Below are 6,525 nucleotides of genomic sequence, written 5' to 3'. Positions count from 1 at the left end.
ACATAGCCCTAGGAGTGCTTTGGGGACTGGACTAACTGCCTGGTTTGTACTTCTGCCTAGAGCTCAGGTTCATCACTGACTTAAATAGTGCCTTTACATTGGATGTTCCCTTTAGGACATGTGCTTCAGTGAACTGCTCCAAAATTCCTACTTGCAGGAATCCCTGTGCTGTAGGTGGAGCTAATGGGAGGAGAGAAATAGAGTTGCAATTCATAACAAAGGACTTGTCCCAGAGTTGTGTAAGAAATCTTAAATGGTGCCTAGTTCAAGCCTTCTTAAAGAGTGCTGGGTTAAATCATGGTGGCCAGTGCAGTTACACGCTTAAATATGGCATTTCTGGGTAAAATCTGGCATCCCTTCCCAGTAAAGCCAAGTAAGATGAACCTTTGTTAAACTGTCTTTTTTTTTTTTTGTCTTTTTTATTCAATTTAGATTAATTGTGTTGGGATTCTAGAGATAAATGTTAGAGGTTGAACCCTTGGCTGAAAGGAGTTACGGTGAAAAACTGGTGAAAAGGCAAGTATTTCACTGCTCATTTTGTTGCACGGCAGAAATCGTATGTAGCAATTGAACCAATTCTTTATAAGCCTTCACTTAGGAGAAACGTGCCTCTAGAACCATAATTCTGATACTTCATAGTGGCTTACAAATTTGGATACATGAAATATTTGAGTGTGTTCGGTATTAAACCAGGTCAGGGATTTAAAACCAGCATTTTTGGGAGGCAGCATGATCCATTTCCACTGCTACACTCAGTGCCTGGAGGGGAATCCTGTCACTGGTATCTCAGTGCCTCGGGCACAAGTGGCTCTAGAAATGAGAGCACCTGAAGTTGGTTCTAACAATCATATATATATAGGATTGTTATATTGAGTTATTATATGTAACTCAATATATATGTATATATATTCTTATATTGAGTATAATTGGCTCTTGAGTGCAGAAGCAATTATTTGCCATGCCCTGAGTTTATCTGTCTCTTAATGCCTTGCCCTTTTCATTAAGATATCTAGCACTTGGTCAAACGTATAATATAAAATTTTCCATTGGTTTATTTCTTCAAAAGACAGATGATGCTCAGTTCAGTGTAAATGTGAGTCCATCTCCAAGCATTGGACGTACCAGGCACGTAGGAAAATGTTAGTGATGCCTTCGATGCCCACCCAGTTGCTCTAAAGGCTTATTGGTGTTTGGAGGTGTTCCTCCAAAGTTTGAAAGTGGCTTTTAGGGGGGGGAGGGAAAAACCCACCCAGAATATTGCTGTAAAATTATTCTGAGTACTGAGTTACTGCAATAACATGTTGTGGAAATAATCCATTAATTACTTACAGGAGTAGTTGATGAGCTATTAACCTCCGTCACGATACTTTCCATGATATTTGTACCTGTGTGCTAACTTAAGAAAAAAAAAAAAGTGTGTATTTTTTGTTTTGTGGAAGGGAGGTGGCAGCTGTCTGTTGTGGAGTCATTGGCTGCTTGTATGTCACTGTAGCAATTAGTGCTGTTGTGAGATCAGGTGTTGATGAGACCCATCTTTAGGAATGAAGTCAGGTGTTGCCTCCAAATGCTGGAGCGGGCAGAGTGATTAACTTCACTCCTAAGGGAGAAGGAGTGAAATGTTTATTGATATAAATCAGTGGTTTAACAAAGTTGGTAATGAATGTGGCAGCGTTTGATGAGATGCGATGCCAAGGCCCACTCTGTTGTTGACTGCCCAGAGGACAGGGTCAGACACTGTCAGGGAGACTCTCCCCTGGAGTCAGGAGGTTCAGAAAGGACCCCCTGCCTTTCTGAGCTCCTTCTCAGAGAGGAGTCTGGGTGGGTCCAGTCCTGGTCCCAGACTTGGTCAAGGGTTTATGTCTAAAGGATTATATCTGTGCAATCAACCCTTTATATCACTTAGCTAAGATTTCAAAGTTTATCAGGCTGTTAGTCACTTACTGAGAACCTGTTGTGGCAAGGAATCTCTCGACCTCAAGGAGTAGAACCTTAAGTGAGCGTCCTCACCACAGGGGAGATCCTGGTGTGGAGCTGCTGCCATCCAGGAGAGCTCAACGGGCTCTGGGGCTGTCCACTATTTATAGAGTGAGATAATTGACCTACAGTCATATCCTCATGGGAACAAAATATCTAGGTGCCCACTCCAGACAGTGTTTTGGCTGCTGTTGCCAGCCATCCCCCAAAGTCCAGGTGCAAGTTGTCACAACTGATGTTGTGGTGGCCGTGGTGGCCATGGCCCGAGCAGGAGCCTGGGGTGGGGAGAAGAAGGGGAAAAGCCAAGAGAGCACACGTCCACAGAGCCCCTTTGAAAAAGGCAGCTAAGGTGGGTTTGAGATAGAAGAGGTGGTTTCAGGTCTGCGTGAAGCTGATCTGGGTGGAAAACGAGGTCGACGTTTGTTGTCTCTGTTGGTGCAGGCGGCGCTTTGCCGGACGGATGAGTGCAACTCCCCGGGGCTTTTTCTCTGTGACCTTGGAGAACATCATAAGTGAAAGGAATGGGACAGCAGTGATCCTGGGCTGCATCAAAAGATGCATTGCCAGCAGGTCCAGAGAGGTGATTCTGCCACTTTGCTCTGGTGAGACCTCACCTGGAGTATTGTGTGCAGGGCTGGAGCCCTCAATATAAGAAGGACATGGACCTGATGGAGAGGGTCCAGAGGAGGGCCACAAGGATGATCAGGGGGATGGAGCACCTCTGCTACGAGGACAGGCTGAGGGAGCTGGGGTTGTTCAGCCTGAAGAAGAGGAGGCTCCGGGGAGACCTAATAGCAGCCTTCCAGTACCTGAAGGGGCTACAGGAAGGCTGGGGAGAGCCTGTTTAGAAAGGCCTGTAGTGACAGGACGAGGGGCAATGGCTTCAAGCTGGAGGGGAACAGATTTAGACTGGAGATTAGGAGGGGGTTCTTCACTGTGAGGGTGGTGGAGCACTGGAACAGGTTGCCCAGGGAGGTGGTTGAGGCCCCATCCCTGGAGATATTCAAGGTGAGGCTCGAGGAGGCCCTGGGCAACCTGGTCTAGTTGGGGGTGTCCCTGCTGACTGCGGGGGGGTCAGACTAGATGGCCTTTGGAGGTCCCTTCCGGCCTGGGCAATTCTATGACTCTATGATTTGCACTAACACTTAGCTCTATCTGGAGCTTGTCTTCCATTTCAGAAATCAAACGTATGAAGCAAGGCGGTACCGCCTCTTTCACATGGCATTTTCTTTCTACTGTATGTGTAATTAACGTGTGATTAAATGCTATTCACAGAAAGCTTTCTTACCTTCTCCTCCAGGAGAGGGGGGAAAAAGAGCGTGCAAGTGATGCTGGTCACGGTCTGTTTGCACTGCTGGGTGATGCTGAGGTGCATCGGGGGGTGCAGGACAGCACTGAGTTCCTAAAATGGGTGTCAGAGGGAGGTGCCTCCTTGGTTGGGTGAAGGTGTGTTATGGGTGGCCGTGCTACGGGAAAGCTTGTGCCCAGGATGGGGTGTTTTGGAAGGCAAAGATTTCTCACTTGCTTCACAGGGATGTTTATATCCTACGGAGGAGAAGCAACAGTGATCAGCTTCTTGATGTGAAATAACGACATGCTTCAAAGCCAAGGTGGGTCATGGAAATATGCTCTATACGACATTCCTGTCAATTTTTTTTCCTAACCTAAAGTGAATTGGGTCAGGGCTGTGGTGTGTGCAAGCCTCTTCAGGTTGCAACTAATGCAGAGTAAGTGTTCTTGATGCCTAAGGCAGATTTTATGTAGTTTATAAACGGTTAAACTGTAGAGAATCTTCTTTCAGAGAAGAAATGTAGCTATTTTAGCAACGATCCCAAATGGTACCAAGGACTTGGTAAGGTAAGAAAGGATGTCTGTGGCCCTGGGAACGTGGTGACCTAAGACAAGGGTGCAATAAATATGGACATTGTCTGACAAACAGGTGGTAGCAGGGAGATCATTAGTTTTAATGAGCAATTAAGCAGTTGGAATGTTTTGCCAACGTGAAAAGTGAGCCAAAGGACAGGTCAGGAAGATGAAGATTGAGGAAGAAACGACCCTCACTCAAAATGAGGACCCCCAGAAGGCACAACTACGCATGCCCCAAAGCTTATTATAATATGTAAATGAATTCTTGGAAATGTAATGAATGTGCTAATGTTTTCTTGGAATTACATTGAATATGTACCCCTGTTGTGTATAAATTTAACTTGACAACAGCATTCGGGGAGCAGAACAGGAGGAGCCATCCCCTGCGTGCCCAGCACCGCAATAAAGAATGCCTGCTTTATAACACTTATAAATTGAGTCTGAGAAAGTTTTACCTGCTGGTTTGCGGTGACATTCTGACCAAAACCAAAATATTTCTCCATATTGGTGCTTATTCACTCCACTTTCCAAGTTGCCTGCACAGACCAGTCCTTGTGTTTGTCCGATTCCCTTCCCTTCCTCCCCCCGAGTCCCGAATTCTGCACTTTTCAGAAATCCCTGCACGTCACTTGCTGAAAGCTGTCTCTCTGGCACGACTGGGAAGAGGCTGGGGCTCAGCTGTTGATTTTCATTGTGTGACAACACCTATTGTGTTCCTGTCTTCTGGAAAGCCACTTCCATGGGAGCCACCCCTGCCAAGGCAGCTCTCGCTTTGTCTTTCCGTTTAAAGCTTCGTTTCACCTCTTTCAGGGTGGTGGTGGTCTGTAGCTCTGAATATTGGTGGCAATGAGAGCCAAATATTATCCCTTGAAAGCTTTGATTTGGAGCAGATTGGATATTAGGAAAAAATTTTACATGGAAAGGATTATGAAGCCTTGGAATGGGCTGCTCAGGGAAGGGGTTGAGGCACCATCCCTGGAGGTGTTCAAAAGATGGGTTGACATAGTGTTTAGAGACATGGTTTAGTGATGGGGGGGGCTGGTATGGGGTTTTTTTGTGGGTTTTTTTATCAGAGTTAGGGTGATGGTTGGACTAGATGGTCTTAAAGGTCCCTTCCAACCTTGACAATTCTATGATTTGATTAGAAGGGAGGCTGAGTGACTTTTGCTGGAGCTCAGCAGCTCCCGTGGCACCTGAATTTTCTCAGTAGAAACAAAGCCTTTTAGCAATGCCTATGAAGATGTGTTCATTTAAAAGAGAACAGCTGGAAACTAGAGCAAAAGGGTCATTTCCATCTCTGAATGAACAGAGCGTGCGCCGTCCCGAAGGTCTCATACCCAGCTGGGTTCAGTGCTGAGACGTGTGCTGTGCTGGGACAAGCTCTGGTTGGGGCTGGGGCTTGGGGACATGGAGTAAAGATGGGGGGTTTTTTTTCAGTTTCCAGGCTTTCTTGGCATCAGCTCAGTCTTAGTTTCATCTTCCTGTGGCTTCTTACAGAGAAACATGGATTAAATGCTACTCTGACGTGGACCAGCTCTCTCCATCTGCCCAAAGGCTGCTATGTCATGAGATCTGTTTGTCTTTTGGATGGGTGACAACAACCCCTTCTGAGTCACCTTAATACGCACAGGTGTAGCACTGAGATAGGTATAGAATCATGAAATGGTTAGAGTTGGAAGGGACCTTAAAGATCATCGAGTTCCAACCCCCCTGCCCTGGGCAGGGACACCTCCCACCAGACCAGGTTGCTCCAAGCCCCATCCAGCCTGGCCTTGAACCCCTCCAGGGATGGGGCAGCCACAGCTTCTCTGGGCAACCTGTTCCAGTGTCTCACCACCCTCACAGCAAAGAATTTCTTTCTGGTATCTCATCTAAATCTCCCCTCTTCCAATTTAAAACCGTCACCCCCAATTTAAACTGTTACAGAGTCAAAACACCTCTATATTGAGCCGTCCCCTGCTTTGTAATATTTAAAAATGAGTAATATAATGTGAAAAGTGCCCAGGCAAAAGCTACCAATCCCCATTTCAACCCTGTAGCTCTTCCCAATGGTGATGCTGGAAGCCATTCCTTTCCAGCTACGAGGTGTTCCAGGCTGCTCAAAGCAGAACCTGTGCTAGACCTTTTGTGCCCACATCTGCACGCAGCAGTGAGACCTGAAACGTAGCATTTGACCACTTGAAATACCCACCTTGTGCCCCTGCCAGGAGAAACACAGCACAGTGGGAAGTGACTCCAAGCGCCTCCGTCCAAAGAAGCACATTGAGGAACTGGGCTCCCCAGTTCCAGAAGGACAGGGAACTGCTGGAGAGGGGACAGCAGAGGGATACAAAGAGGATGAGGGGCCTGGAGCATCTCCCATACAAGGAGAGGCTGAGGGACGTGGGTCTTTTGAGTCTGGAGAAGAGAAGGCTGAGGGGGGATCTGATCAAGGCTTAGAAATACTTCAAGGGAGGGTGTCAGGAGGATGGGGCTGGTCTTTTTTTCAGTGGTGCCCAGGGACAGGACAAGAGGAAATGGGCACAAACTTGAATGTTAAGAAGTTCCACCTAAACACAAGGAGGAACTTCTTTGGGGTGAGGTTGGCAGAGCCCTGGCAGAGGCTGCCCAGGGAGGTGGTGGAGTCTCCTTCTCTGGAGACATTCAAACCCCACCTGGACACGTTCCTGTGGGACCTGCTCTGGG

This window comes from Calidris pugnax, unplaced genomic scaffold, assembly GCF_001431845.1.
Source record: "Calidris pugnax isolate Ruff unplaced genomic scaffold, ASM143184v1 scaffold42, whole genome shotgun sequence".
Taxonomy (NCBI): domain Eukaryota; kingdom Metazoa; phylum Chordata; class Aves; order Charadriiformes; family Scolopacidae; genus Calidris; species Calidris pugnax.
Note: the sequence above shows the minus strand (reverse complement) of the source record.